Here is a 16,884-nt window from a genome sequence, read left to right as displayed (position 1 = left end):
TATCCCATGGATCATGACCATGGTTTGTACCCCCCTATTATGAATCCTGGTTACGCCCATGCAATAAAAGACAGTTATAATTACCTCAATCCCTTATAATAATGAGCTGGAAATTTTTAAAAATGATCCTCGTCTAAAAAGGAATAGTACAAACTAATAACAAACTCTCAGTATTCTAATGATGTGAACTATTTTGATTGGAAACATTGAAATTAATTTAGAACCTCAAATCTGCTAGAGATGTTGAAAGGGACTTTTCAAATAATAAAATGTGTAATAATTTTTTTTGCTGTCCCTTGTATTTACAAAATTATATCTGATGCATTTTATGATAATGATAATTTATGTACTATCCTGGTAGAATGAGTTTAAAGATAGAGCGAATTAAAGTGAGTGCGACTGAGAGGAGCGAAAAGACTTTTCAGATATCTATCTCTCAGATCTATTTAAATACTTGCAAAGTTGGCAAGTGGTCCACGTTACACGTTTTTTCGTTGAAAATATTTTAAACTTACCTGTAGCTTAGTGAGTTAGTTGCTACTTGACTCTTAACATGCAAAAAGTGATGCATATTTCGGCTTAACTTCATTTTGGAAAAAGTGCTTAAATTTTTTTTCACAATTTCGAAAAGTGACATACTTAATAATCAGTGTCGAAGGAAAAGTGAGTTTCTTGCCAAATAGTACATGTTATTAAAATATCTTTCAAAGTTTCTAATTAATTTTTAATTTAAAGTATTTAACATTGAGGCTAAATCCTTAAAATTTGCGTAATGATGAACTGCCATGAGTTATTTACATTCGATTTGTATAAATCACTATAATCGACTTTTCACAAGAAGAATTGCTTCCAATTTAAAAAAATCTTTTTCATTATTGAAATCATATTGTCAACAATTTTGGCACTCTAATGATGATTTTTTTTTAAATTCTGATTTTATTTGCTTAATAAATGCTCAGAAAAGATCTATAGCATTTAAATTGGGCTGGTATGGTCGCAACCTCAAAATATTGTCAATTTCTTAGGTTTGCAACATATTTATTATAAACGTTGAAACGTCCGTAGCAAATGATCCAAATCAGTCAATTCCATGGCGTTCTCAAGAGTTGGGCATCGCCAAGACCAGTTATGGCGAATTTTGCGTAATGATCTCACTTTAAACCCATACAAGATCAGGCTCATTCAAGAATTAAAGCTGATGGACCATTCGAAGCGACGTACGTTCTCCGATTGGGCTCTGGAAAAGATGATCAATTTCATTGCAAAATCATCTTCAGTGACGAATCTTATTTCTGGCTCAATGGCTTGGTCAATAAATAAAATATGCGATATTGGGTGGGTGAAAATCCACATGTACTTATGTGGATTGTACAGATGAAGAACAAATAAAGGAATGTCAGAATGAGCATATAGATAAAATGACAGAAGATTAATGGGTGAAAAAAGTACTAGAAGGTGAAAAAAGTGGGAAAAAAGAGAGAGAAAACCAAAGAAAAAATAGTTGGAGGAGTCTGGAAGAGATTTGAGGACAGTGGAAATGAGGGACTTGTAAAATGAGGCAAAAAACAAAAATTAGATCAATTGAAAACAAAGAATGAAAGAACTTGATTATTTTGATAAAGACCGTAATAGTCGATTTCGTATCTCCATTAGAACCTTCGATTTACAACTATTCTTTTCAACTTTCATCTGAGCTCCGTTGAAAACAAATAAAAAAATTCTTGCTTTTATGTAAAAACAACTCGTAACACGCTGTGCGTTATAAATTGTCTTCGGATATTGGAAATTCTGCAGATATCAAGAATCTCTACATAAAATTTTGATGTTGTTTGTAATTCATTTCAAATTTGATCAGCTGCTTTCGTGTGGTGATTTCATAGCCAAAACAAAGGACGAAAAGAATAATTTCCAAATGAGCAGCACAACAATTAATTTTCTCAAAAGCACGGTGTTACATACAGGTCTTGAAACCGAGACTAATTTTGTACGGATTTAAGTGTTTGAAATAGCCTTAACGCGGCGCTGCTGTCTAGGGATGGTTATTAACATCATAAACTATCTCTCCTTCAATTACAACGCTGACCTGGCGGTCGTTTTGAGACCTGTATGTAAAAACGTGTCCTAAGGAGACAATTTAAAAAAAAATACGCATTTCAAGGTCATGTTGCACCGCCACTGAGAGTCATATTTTGTTTCGGATTAGCTTATGAGAGAAATTATGGAGAAAAACGATTTTTGTTCGTTTGTTTTCCATTTTGCCCCATATAAGATTGATGTTTTAATCAATTTTACCTATTAATTTTTTTTGCTTATAAATTAACGATTACAAGAATTTAGCTATTTTTATTTGTGTATTAATATAAAGAGGATATCGAATATGTATGAAAAGTGCCGAAGAATCAAATAATTATAAAATTTAATTATCTAGAGGAATGTAGATCGTTTGTATCAAGCGGTGACTTTGTGTTTTAAACTCGAATCTATTTTTAAGAATAAGTACGACCCTCTAACATATATGCAATTCTAATTAATATCTTGTAAATAGATTTTATTTATCTTTCACTTATCTGTAAATTTTGTAGCTTAAGTGTCTGTAAAAAAGTGTCATTTTATAAATAGTTCTATGCATAATGTAGACAAAAATGTGTCAGTGAATCACAAAAATTAACCACGTGAATATTTAAATATCTAGTTTACGTAAATACATAATAAGTCGGCATCTGTCCGTAGGTAGACAAAATTGTGTATAGTCTACTTTTTATACGATTTATCTATGGATAGAAAGTAATAGCGTAGATAAATATACAAGCTTTCTCAAAATTAACGTTTTATTCATTAGAAGTTGCAAATAAAATTATAGCTATCGTTAAATGAGAAAAAATTATAATAGATGATACACATTTCTTTGTGACGTATATAATCGTTAAAAGACATCTCGTCTGCTGGAATTGCGACGAAACTTTCACCCTCTAAACCCACCCTCGTTGCTTCTTCACATACGGTATAACGGAACCACCAGAAAAGAAGCTTTCATCATTTCTGTTTAAATATAAAATATCACCCACCAATTTGGGTTTTTTAGTAACACTTTGTGTTTTTCTAATGCTTTCGATTGTGTTAATCATAATATATGAATCGACAAGTTGCATGTATTATAGTTTCAGGAGAACACCTCTTTTAAGGGTTGATACAACGATGTTATCTTGCAAGCTAATAGAATGTGGAGTGTCCCAAGGCTCAGTACTAGGCCCTATTTTGTTTCTTCTGTTTATAAATGTAAAATATGTCACCAGTTTTTCTTTGGAACAACTCTGATCTCACTTCATAAGACCATATCTAGTGACCTAATCACCCTCAAATCATGGTGCGATTCTAATCTTCTGTCTCAACGTTTTTTAAACTAAATTATAATCATATAAAAATACATTGCTGCTTTTTTTATTAAATAACACCACTAATGACGTCGTTGAATCTATAAAATTGAAATGGGGGTTACATGTTGCCGCCTTATCAGAGATCAGTTTCCAAATAACTTATCCACCTCCTCAACAGTCTATTATGCCTTTATTGAGTCGAATCTAGGAACGCAAAGCCCGACCTTCACTTACCTTCTCCACGTTCAGAATTAGTTAAGGGCTCAATATTTTACAATGCAAAAAAATGCACCATCACTTGCCAATTGAAATCAATTTAGTTTTTACAAGCTTTTGTCTACAAATTGTAACAATTTTTTAACACAAAAGCATTTCTCTCTCAAGTATTACTTTGACATTTCGCTTGTAATTATCTTAGTTAATCTACTAGATCGTTCTGTTTATTATCTTCATCACCTTATCAAGTTTTCCAGACGTTCTCGTTAAATATCATTTTATGAACGATATTATCTGGCAACAAGTTCCCGATTTATTGTCTGGGTGGTCTACGTTTTTTCTGCCATTTCTGATATACAAAAAAGGTATGATATGCAATATATTTCACTTCCGGACATTTTAAAAAGGTAAACATAAGCTATGAGTGAGTTGCTGTGTTAGGTAATAGTTTATACATTTATGTTTTCTATTAAGCCAAATGTTAATACTATGAATCAATATTTCCACCCAGATACCTTCATTTGCCATACTGGCCCATCGTTTTAGGTGGCTTTCCATGTATATATATATAATTATTCATATTATTATTAGAATAGAGGTCGTTTACAGAGTAGAAAGCACTTTCCAGTAAATACGCCCTCAAATTATTGCGTAATGCGGGAAAAAATTATATCAATTTGATACCAATTGGTGAGTGATTGTGCATTTTTTGCTTTGTAAACTATTGAGCCCTTAACTAATTCTGAACATGGAGTAGGTAAATTAATTTTCTCAGTTACAATTGCACCAAATTTAAAACAGAGGACTAAAATCCCTTTCCAACAAGATGCCACGCGACCCCCTTTCTTATTTGGAATTTTCGAGAGGGGTACTTATAATTCAGAGGGAGATAATATTTTCATACTGTAAATTGTTAATTTAAGTTTTCATTTATATTAAGACGTCTATTAAAAAGTTTATTGTAGATGAATGATAAACAATTTAAGAGCATAAAAAATCGATTAAACCTATTAGTAACAAAATATTCAGTGAATACACTTCCAGAAGAAGCAAAATAAATCATTAATAAAATACGTTACATTAAAAATAAGTATAATAAGTGCCGTCGCCTTTGTAGTAACGGTGCTAATTTCGATTGAACTATTATGTATGTTTAATATTAAATAATTTTTTTTCAGTTTTTCAACCGAACTTCTAACAGAAAACAGTTGATAGTTACAGCCCTTCGGGGCCTCGGATAACAGTGCCAACTACCAACTAGTTCAATTTAACGATATAAATACACGGTAAGTCAAAAGTAACATCAGTTATTTTTATTTGGCTGACGTACATATATAATATAAAAATATATAAAAAAAATCCTTTACAACGATCACAACATAGAAATGCTTTTCAAGTTTAAACTTCAAGAAAAATTTATCTGTATATAAAAGAAAGTCGTGTTAGTTTCATTATTTATAATTCAAGAACGGTCAAACCGATTTCGCTGAAAATTCCGAAAAATTTATCGTTCAAAACCTCTGCCTAGACTTTCATTTATTAAAAGTTAGAAATGGAACGATATAACAAACGCAACTGTCAGCTAAATGTAATGTTATATATGGTTAAATATGATTGAAAATTTGATAATTTGAAGCCAAATAGATAGAAATAAGTTATAACTGACCCAAAATTCGCATAGAGCTAAAAATTGGCATATCTTACTTCTGCAAAAAATTTTAATCAAGGTCAAAAGTATAAAATTAAAGTTTTTTCCATTTTTCTCGAAAACGGTAAGTATTATCACTAAAATAGATTAGACAAATTTGTAGATCATACAGTTCTCTACAAAAATGGTCTGGTTACTTTTTCTCTTACAACTCACCAATCGTGAGATATCATCGTTTTAATCATTCATATTTTACATAATATGCACTAAAATGCCTGTACACATCATCGGACGTTCAATATAAATAGAGATGTGTCGATACCAAAATTTTTCGATTCTCGATTCTCGACTCATCCCTAAATATAAATGAAACTAAGAAACTATTGGTTTGTGTTATTTACATCTCCTTATAATTGAAACAGCAATAAAACAATGGAAAAGTTCAAATACACCTGTCGTTGTTGGCGAAGATGTTGATTTGTTGATATTACTGACTGCACGGACTCCAAATGACAAAATTATTCACATTTTGAAACCTGCGGGAGCTCAATTATAATCAATAATATATTCATCACAAAGTCTGACTACATATCCGAAATTTCAAACTCAAAATGTTTTATTTTTACATGCAATAACTGGTTGAGATACTACATCAGCAATTTTTAAAAGGTTAATTATCGGTATTTAAATTGTTCGAAAAACGTAATGATTTAATTGATTGCGCAGAAGTATTTACAAAGATTAACTCTTCTTCACACGACATCGTTACAAATGGAATTCGTTTTCTTCCTGTAATGTATGGTACACCAAAACAAATTGATTCCATTGTAAATATAGTTATTTGAGATTTGAAAAATCTGCATGGAACAATAAAACAGTTGTCTTGTCTGTCTCCAACATCTCCTTCTACCTTTCAACATTTGTATCGGGTGTATCATCAAGTTCAAATGTAGCTAGGCAATGAACTGGACCCAGAAGGATGGGCTTGGAAATTAACAGATAATTTTTGGAGTCAATTCAAACTTTACTCCCGCCTGCTACAGAAAAACTGCTTAATACTATTTTTTGTAAATGCAAAATGAATTGTGGTTGTCAAAAAGTGGGATTAAGTATGCATCAATTATCAAGGTCAGAATTGCTCCAATATTGAAACAAATACAAAAGATAATGATATTTATGATATTAATGAAGAATCAATTGAAATTGACAATAGATATTCTACAAGAAGAAAATGAAGACGAAGAGATAATTGTCGAAGTAGAATTAGACAATTATCTAATATAATAACATGTAGAAGAAAACAACCTATTCCACTTTGATCATTAGCAATATTATCATTCTTGCAATCAATAGGATACGACCTGATCAAACTTTCTCTACTACAATAGATCGTGGGTAAACCCCGTTAAAAAATGGCCAATGACAAATAAGGAATAATCAGGAACTATATAAAAAATACAAGGAACTACAGATCTTGGAATTTGTAAGAGTACAAAGACTGCGATGCATAATGCAAATGAATGAACAGATAATGCTTAGAAAGGTATTTGAAATCAACTTTGAAGAGGGAAGGTAAATTGGAAAATCTGGATAAAGTAGTAAGAAGAAGACACAGAAGACATAATCGGTTTTCTGAAGAGGGAAGCTTTAGACAGAAAGAAAATTTAGGAAAGACCCACAATAGGCTGTAGTAACAAAGAAGAATCAAAATAATAACTATAAAACGTATCATGCATTAAAATTTTTTCGAATTATGTTTTTCAGTTTCTAATTTTTTTGACAGCTCTGCTTCAGTCACCGAATCTTGTGGTCATTTAAAAAGTGTTGAGTGAATTTTCAGAAACTACTTGGATATTCACTTAAATTAGAATTGTGGAAGTTAAAATACGAAACTATTGAATAGCGTGGTAAAAATTGATGAAAACATTAACGAATTGTGTGAAAGCTTTTGAAATATAGCAATAGTCTGCTACGACTTGAGTAATTTTCAAATTTATTCTTAGAGAATGATGTTTATTTTCAAATTTTACGATTCGTATGTGGGACTTAACCGACGCAAATATTTTTAAAAAAGATCAACAGATTGTTTTTATGAATAAAATAATCCAAATATATCCATTAATCAAGATAATAATATGAAAAACAAAAACAATGTTTTTTTTTTAGAAATTGGATATACAAATTTTTTTATTGTATAATGGTCTAAAATATCAAAAATAGTCGCTAAGAGCTTAAAATTTTTCTATTTTTTATGTTTTATTAAAGGTATGCAATCAATAATTTAGGATTCGAATACTTATTTGAGGTTAACAAATCTTCTCTTCCTTTCACTATTTTTCTAGTATCGTTCATATTATTCTTATAGCGACCGAGTCAAAGTCTGATTTCAAATCAGTGAATATCAGGAACAGTTCTTTTTCTACTAATTTCCTTACAATGTACAAGAGTAGTTTGAAGAAATGGTAACAAGAAGTATTAGTATTAGTCAATAGAAAATTGTTTATGTGTTTGGTATCGAGAAAAAGAATTCAGAACTTAATTAAAACTTTGCGTGGGTGATATCCAGCACGAGAAAGCTGTCGGTGCGATGAGTGCCAGATTTGCTTACTACGGATAATAAACATAACCAAGAGACCACTTCAGAGCAGTGTTTGACGCTGTTTAAGCGCAGTCTTAATGAGTTTTTGGAGACCAATCAATGGATTCATGTTTCAAAGAAGGCGAAGATTGTCCCAGTGTGGACACACTGCGAAAAACACCAAATTATTGACAACTGTTGTTTTAGGGTCATTGACAGTACGAAAAAAAGGTTAAACGTAAGCCCCTATTATTTTTTAACGAGGAGTTGATTTCTATATTCAGATTTTAATTTTTTGGATTGGAACCCTATTATTTGACGCCATAAATTGATTTCACAACCAACAATCTTTACGTAGGTCACTTTATTTGAGAGGAGTAACTATATTAAAGGGTCACGGGTTTTTTCGGCAAACCAAAACATCACTTAACAATATAAGAGGAGTAGATACCATTTAATTTACAATCAATTCTTCCTTAGGAATATTTTCGGGTCCAAGATCGTGAATCCACTGTCCATCAGCCCGGTAATAACCTTCGAAACTCATTATTCTGAAAAAATTTAAAAAACGTCGCGATTTTTTTTCATATTGTTATTAATACTGATACTGATTTCTTTATCAACTTTCTCGTTTATACAATTTATGAAGATTAAAAACAATAATACGTTCATTAGGTACATTTAAAACAAAGAAATTGGATTTTATTAAAAAAAAACATTTTTTTCGTAAACTGACACCAACGCACAGATAATTATTAGTGGAAACCCCTCTATAAACTTCATATTTAATTTCTGTTGAGGTAGATTTCTGAAAAATTTTGAGCGATTTTCTTTACTAATGTAGAATTTTTTTCTGTTTTTCATAAAAAAAAACTATAAATGTTCAAGTTGCATACAAATTATGAATGAAGTTGAATTGAAGATGGTTTATTAAATTTGGTGCATTATGATAGTTAAATATTTTCCATGGACGGTCGAATAAATGAGAAATTTTTAATAAAAAACTGTAGATGGACAATGATAAAAGGAGCTAAGAGGAATGATAACGCACGGTTCACTTCATTGCTAATTTGATCGAATTACTACCGTTTTTTTCAAATTTAGATTCATGCAATTTCTTAGGTTATTGTAAATTGTAAACTCCTCTATAAAACTAACTAAACTAAAACTACTAATGAAATTGGAGCATTCCTGGGTCAAATATACCGAAATTTTTGTTTTCACCTTGTAAGATAAGTACTAATGAAAGAACCCTCGTATGAAAAGGCTATTTGCAAGGTATGTGCCGCGATTTTTAAACATTGGTTAAAAGTTCGTTCTTATCAAAAATTTTAAGGCATGTTTGGATGTCTTCATACACAATCCAAGCGAATAAGCTATAGAAATTTGGGTCCATCATTATATCCTAGAAACAAAAGTAAAAACCAGGTTTTTCATCAATCATGTTTTAAAAATTAACAATAACAAATAATAAAAGTTATCGTTTTTTACTTATTAGTCTTGCAATGGTATTAGTAAAATTTTTTAGTCAATATTTTGAATACTTTCCAAGTTCAATTATCTGTTCACTTCTGAAATCAAATTGCAAAAAGATAGACCCTGTTGCCTATCACTGAACCCAACAAATTAAAGCGCGATTCAATAAATTAAATAAATTTGTTCGTGTCTTCTCCGTCTTTTGTCTGAGAACGCTACCCAATTTATTTTTTTGTAAATTCAATTTTGCTCAGCAGTTTTCTCAAAGTCCGATCTATGCAGGTCACTATCGAGAGGCACAACTCAGAAAGGTTGAGATCTGCAAACTTCAAACCCGAGTTATAACTTCGACGACGATAGCACACACAAATCAGCCGCTACAATAATCAATGAACACCCAAAGATCAACATCATTGAAATCGATTTTGAAAACATTCAACCCTGATGAGGCTGAGAGTATGTCCAGACATAGTCACATAGCCTAATTAGCTAAGGCAACTTCACATCAAACTACTCCGCTACAGCTTCTAATCCTCTACAAGGCCCAGATTCGTCTATCTGTGGAAAATTGCTCGCATATTTGGAGCTCAGCTCCCAAGCGTATATAATACCTTTTGGAGCAGTTTTTGCAAGACCTACTCGAAAGGCAGTCGTGGTTCTTGAACACAGATCTCAGTTGCAGACGTCCAGAACATAATTTAATCGGTTTCTCGGTCTCCTTTCTTTGGAGAAGTGCAAGCCTGTGGAATCAGCTACCAAGGCACGTGTTTTTCGAATACTACAACCTAAAGAATCTCAAGATCAATATCCACCGACATTTCCACACGGCAGGCGCCACTCGAACATCTCGAGTGTAATAAGATCTACCTTCATGTTATTTGGCAAAAATATTGTATAAATTATAATAACTATTTAGTCCTACGTGTTCAATAGCTGAGTCAAAAATTTTTCTTTCATATAGTCAGCTTCAAAAATCAAGCTGTCGGAAGGCGTATGTACACAATTTCTTCGAAATATTCCTGTCTGCGATAAGCAGTGGGGTCGTTTGGTGAGATTCATTTAATTCATAAAGTTCTTTATACCATGGACGAATGAAGACAATGAAATTGCACAGTGTAGTGAGAATTTAATAATAAATATTTAGATATACAAACACTGCAAGTTATTTTAAATATATTTGAATATTTAAAAAAGAAAAATATAGGTACATATGAAATAATATAAGTTACTTTTGTGGAATGATTGTTTTACCATTACACATAAAATATTATTTTCATTTTTTCTTTCTTGTTCTCTTAGTAAACACATTCTGTTTCATATAAAAGTTTTGTGAACGAATAAAATATTTCAGATCTTTATATTTTGATTTCTCAATTTTTTCTTAAAATATCTCATATATATTAATGAAGAAATATCTTTGTATTTATTTTAAAACAAAAAATATGGACGACACATTCCGATGAAGGTTGTTAAACCTTCAAAAATAGGGACAAACTGTATTTTCACACAAGTGGGTTTAGCCTCGTCAAAATATAAAATAGCACACCCGATTTTCCCCACTTTCGCGTCTCCTCTAGGAACTCTAGTCTAAATTTACCTGGATATAAAATAAACCTTCGTCACGGGTATTTTTATCATCTTTTTTCTTCAGTGGCGTGGTCGTTTTAAATTCTATATATCAACATTATTTATTATATAGTCCTGTCAATATATACATATTTAATGATTAGTAAGCAACAATAAATCCAGAATCAATCCAAAATTATGCTAATAATAAAATAATCAATGTGACAAATCACAAATCATAATGCTAAATCACCAAACATAAAGAAAAACAATAACGTTTAAAATGAGACCTTTCAAACATCATCCCACTCAGGGCGATAGAAAGTAGAGGACCTTTTGGTGTGGTAAATTCGACCAGATAGATAGTAAATGACCTTTTGATGTGGTGAATTCGGCCAGATAGAAAGTAAATGACCTTTAGATGTGGTAAATTCGGCCAGATAGAAAGTAAATGATCTTTTGGTGTGGTAAATTCGGCCAGATAGAAAGTAAATGATATTTTGGTGTGGTAAATTCGGCCATATAGAAAGTAGATGACCTTTTGATGTGGTAAACTCGGCCAGAGAAATTTGGAATGCAATATTTGTATATGTAAATTCGGCCAGACTCTGGGTCAGTTTCCATTAGTCGTTATTTTGCCCCACCGAACGTTTTAAGTTGCTTCTTTTGATGTGGTAAATTCAGACAAATAGAAAGTAAATGACCTTTTGGTGTGGTGATTCGGCCAGATAGAAAGTAAATGAGCTTCTGGCGTAGTAAATTCGGCCAGATAGAAAGTAAATGATCTTTTGATATGGGAAGTTCGGTCAACTAAAAATTGAATGACCTTTTGGTGTGGTAATTCGGCCAGATAGAAAGTAAATGACCATTTGGTGTAGTGGATTCAGCCAGATAGAAAGTAAATGACCTTTTAATGTGGTAAATTCGGCCAGATAGAAAGTAGATGACCTTTTGGTGTGGTGAATTCGTCCAGATAAAAAGTATATGACTTTTTGGTGTGGTGAATTCGGCCAGATAGAAACTAAATGACCTTTTAATGTGGTAAATTCGGCCAGATAGAAAGTAGATGACCTTTTGGTGTGGTGAATTCGGCCAGATAGAAAGTAAATGATCTTTTGGTATGATAAATTCGGCCAGATAGAAAGTAAATGACCTTTTGGTGTAGTAAATCGACCAGAGAAATTTGGAATGCAATATTTGTATATTTAAATTCGGCCAGACTCTGGGCCAGTTTCCATTAGTTGTTTTTTTGCCCCACCGAACGTTTTAAGTTGTTTCTTAGCTTCACTCCATGTTCTTGTCCTTGTTAGGCTCGCCCACAGAGCTACTCCACCAACTTCAAGGTCTTAGAACTTTCAGGAGGTTTATCGCGTTAATTAACAAATTCTTACACAAATCCACAACTTAAAAACTCTCCCTGTACATCACGAGAAAAGTTTTAAAATCAAATGAGCTGTATAAACAATTAAAATTTATAGAAAATTTGCACAAATCACCCTATATATTATTAAGGAAGGAGATTTGACACTTTTTATTAGTGTATGAAAAGTTGCTCATGAAACCCTGTATAATAATATTATAAATGATTCAAATGCAGTCCATATTTATAGATTGAATTCAAATCAATAGTATGTGAAGAAAACCTGGAACAAGTCGATTTTTATTCTTAAATTGACAATTATTAGCACCCCCTCTGAATTATAAACACCTCCTCAATGGAACATTTTAAATAAGAAAGGGGATCGTTCGCTACCTTGTTGGAATGTACTTTACTTAAATTAAATGATGTTCAAAATGATGACCATTCACTTCTTGATAATAATCGATTTTGGAGTTCTCGAACAACATTTTGTATGACCACAGGGGTTATTTTGAAAATTTCTTCAGGTATCCAACTTTTAAATTAACAATATTGTCTAGTCTATTAAAATATACTTAAATATACTTAAATGTTCTTGATTTAAGGTCTCTTCTGTTTCAAAATTAGTTTTTTCAATAATTTTTAAAAGATAATTAAAAATTTGACGTTACGACTTTTCTTTAAGTCTTTATCAAAATATGATATGAAACATAAACGTATCAAAAGGTCTAAGAAGTAAGAAATTAAAGAAATTTAAAATATACTTTAGAAATAATCAGGTATTCTTGTATCTGTTTTGAAACATCAGGAAAAAATCTTCGAAGATACTAAAATATTAGTCAAAGAGCGAAATAAACAATTGATATGAATCTAGTAGGTTGCTGTCATTTTAAAGTATTTAAAGGTATTTAAAGTTACCAAAAGATGTCAGTATAATATTTGTGCCCGTATTAAATTTAATTATAACTCATTTGTCCGAGAATTAAATAATAGACGTTTTAATTATGATTGTTGTTTGATTTATATTGATAGAAGATAGTAAGCAGAAAATATGTGTTTGATAAATCGGAGATCAAGTCACGTGATTGAAGACTTCCACCGATCAGACTTTAATCTAAAATAGTTGCGTACTTATTGGTTGAAGTTTACTTCTTGGATTATTTTTTTTTTGTTGATTTTCAATTTGGTCTCCGTCATTCGGATTCTGAGGTCTTCTTAATTATTTGATGTGTACTTCTGATTTTTTGTGGTTTTTATCGATAACTTCTACCTTATTATTACTCAACAACTTTGTAATCGTATATGGTCCTATGAATCATTTTTCTTATTCCTATAAGATTTTCCTTATGATTTTATAGCCATGCGTATTATGCTTAGTTACTTCCCTTGTTTTTGAGTCTCTAATAGTTTACATTTGTGTTAACATGTTTCAGCTTGTCTCTATGATTAAAAAATGACTTAAAAAGAGTTGTGGTAATAAGAACTCAAAAGGGGGTTTCTGAAAGTTTTAATAATAAATACCCTGGTGGTCAACACGTTTCGCAGTCTACAGTCTACAGTTAGGAAAATTGAAAAACCAGGTAGAAATGTTCGATTTACTGAAAAACAGCTAGACGTACTTCTAGAGATTGAGGAAAATCAGTATCATCATCGATTTTGAGAGCTTTGCATAAAAATTACCAACCTTACAAAGTTCAGTTGGTTCAGGAGTTGAATGGAGATGATCCTGATAGAAGACAAGAATTCTATGAATTGATAATGGATAGAATGATCGCAGATCTGCAGTTCATAAATTGGAGAAGAGAAAATCCTCACTGGATGTATAAGACTCATTCTCAATATCCTAAAAACGTTAACGTTTAGGCTGATATCACCAACATAAATTATTGTCCCTAATTTTTTTGAAAGTACAATTCATAGTGAGCTTTATCTAGATTTTTTATTAACTTCTTAGTGTCTACATTACAAAGACTTTCTCCTGGTGTTAATCATCCAAATTTACCACCAACAAGACGGAGCTCCACCGCATTTTGCACGTACAGTTATCAATTATTTAAACGAGGTTTTCCCAATGGGTGGATTGATCAAATGGCCGGCTAGATCCCCCGATGTGACTCCGCTCGATTACTTCTTATGGGGTTATTCAAAATCTAAATACCATACATATAGATCGTATTGTATATGGATAATATGGTTGACAGAAAAATATTCCCAGTTACATCTAGAATAGTCCAGACGACTTTACAGCAAGTTTTTAAAAACAGTTTTTCTCGACTAAAATCCTCAATTTCCCTTTGTGCTACGCACTTGTGATGATAAAAAATGGTTTTGAATGTATTTAAATCAGCGTGAGGAATTACGTGTAATTTCGCATTAGTATTTTTTTTTGTAAAATCGCTAGAGGGGAATATATACGGTGGACAAATGCTCTATGCTCTCAGTACACTGTAGAGAATCTTAAAATAAACGTTCAACTAATGATTATCCGGTATTACTATTTTTAAACTTCATGAGTTTTTAATGCAAGAGCGAGAACGAAATTCGTGAAAATTATACTTCGCAGCTACGTTTATGTTCTTTAAAGTTAATTTTGCATTTAGTGATGTTTCAACTCCAGTGACTAGTTTTCAATTTTAGTATAAAGAAGGCGATACATTATAAGGTTAGAATTTATGTTTGCGCATTTTTTGCTTCGTTTATTTCGCTATCCATCTTTTTATTTTAAACCTAGTTGTAGTATTAAATTGATTCAGCAATGTTAAATTAAGAAGCCTTCGTATACAGTACAGTGAACCAAGCAAATCACCTCGCAATTTTAAAGACCTTCATGGATTAGTTTGAAATTTTGACAGAAGTTCAAAAATGATGCAAATAACAAACCTAATTTGGTGCCAATGTATGCTTCTACACCAGGAGTGAAACCACGTTTTTTGACATTTTTTCATGAAAAACTCATTTTCTAGAAAAAATTATTCTTATCAAAATTGAAACTTAAAAAAAAAGGAATTAGTCAGTTTAAATTAAATTTTTTAAATAATATTCAGCAACTTATGAGTCATTGAAAGCCAATTTTTTATTTTTCGTAAATTTATGCAGAGGTTTGAGCTCAAATAACAGTAAAACGATCAATTTTTTGTAAAAAATTGTGATGAACATTTTTAAAATACTTTTTCAGTCCTTTAAAATGAGCTTTTATTAAACCGTCTAGCATAAAAATTAAGCGAGTTATGACGAAAATAAGTAACTGGAAAAAAAAATACTGGAAAATCACGAAAAAAAATTGTAGAAATATTTCATTATATCAGAAGCAACAATTCATTTTCTTAACGAAATCCATTACTTTAAGCTTTCAAAAAAATTTTTCCGTAATTTCTGTGATAAGGAGTAGTTTTAAGGGATTTAATTAAATTAAAAACTTATATATCAGGTTTGTTATATTTAAATTATATATATTTTTTCTACTCAAAATCGAAAATAAAATGATTTCGTACTTTCAGCCGTTTTTTAAATAACTGTATTAGGGTAGTTTTAAAGGGTAGTTACACATAAAAAGTAGAAATATTACTCATATTGTAAAAAAACAACAATCATTTCACATGTTTGAACATGCCCTATAACTGCTTCCATTTAGTAATTTGCAGTTTTTTCCATTCTGAGGGGTGGTTTTTGGTGGTTACATTATTAAAAATATTGAGGGTCAGATTTCTTATACTTGAAGAAAAAAAATTCTCCTATTACGATCCAAAATAAAAAAAATTTCATGTTTTTTACCACATCTTTTAAATAATCTTTGTATGAGGGGTTGTTTTTGAGGGTAGGTGAGCTGTAAAATATCAAAATATTGAAGTCGTGATACAAAACAAACAACATTTATTATATTTGAACATAACTATAATCCATTACTGCTTTAATTCTTTAGTTTTGAATTTATTGGAGTAAGGGGTGATTTTCACCCCTTAAAAATAAAAAGCATACTTTGCGACCAAGTCAGGTTTGAAAAGGAGAGTAAGATGAACTTAATTCCAAATTTGCAAGAAGATCGATGAATGCCTTTAAAATTGTGAAGTTTCGGTCGATTTTAAGCTTGAATGGCTGTACTAATATTAATTTCTAGTGACCCTTTCAAAACATTTCTCAATTTCTCATTGTCTATAAAAGATAGTAGAGTATCCGTGGAAAATAATAGCAGTTTGAATTCAATTATAATAAAATCATAAAACCTGTAGCTTATTCTTAATATTCACTTGTGGTAGAGTCAAAACTAAAGGCTGAATAATTTTTTTTGAGCAGGAAAAGTGACTATCAGTTTGTTCCAATTAGTCACTTTTTATGTAAGTGATTTTATAAAAGTCGTGCGGATTGTTTTATTCTTATCAAAGCCTCGAAAACTGGAATTGTAAAAAAGATTTTACGTCCGGTCTATCTAAGAAATTCAGGATATCACCATAGAGTTTTAACTCATTTGAATCATTTTTGGTTAGATTTTTAATGTGACTTCTTGAAAGTTAATCGTCTTGAACACCAAATAAATTCTGTAAAATGTTAAAAATATGTTTTTTTTTTCTAGTTCAGAATAATTGTATCACAAACTTCATTGCAAATTTCCATCCTCAATTGAGGACAGAATCTCATTATCAAATTTTTTTCCAGCTTTTTAATATATTTA

The 16,884-nt window shown here is 31.1% G+C and overlaps 1 protein-coding gene across 4 annotated transcripts in view; it reads left to right on the top strand.

The window, feature by feature from the left end:
• Positions 1-438: 438 nt before the first annotated feature.
• Positions 439-16,884, top strand: part of LOC130893764 (RING finger protein nhl-1) — a 38,436-nt gene continuing 21,990 nt past the window's right edge. For 2 of the 4 annotated variants that reach the window (XM_057800110.1, XM_057800108.1), the window contains exons 1-2: positions 439-663; positions 4,769-4,876. The gene's annotated coding sequence lies outside the window, so the exon portion shown is untranslated. Of the gene's footprint in view, positions 664-4,768; positions 4,877-14,655; positions 14,881-16,884 lie in introns of those variants that run through there. The other 2 variants (XM_057800111.1, XM_057800109.1) reach the window with 2 other exon arrangements.

Source organism: Diorhabda carinulata, chromosome 5, assembly GCF_026250575.1.
Source record: "Diorhabda carinulata isolate Delta chromosome 5, icDioCari1.1, whole genome shotgun sequence".
Taxonomy (NCBI): Eukaryota; Metazoa; Arthropoda; class Insecta; order Coleoptera; family Chrysomelidae; genus Diorhabda; species Diorhabda carinulata.
This window is presented reverse-complemented; position numbering and strand designations above follow the sequence as displayed.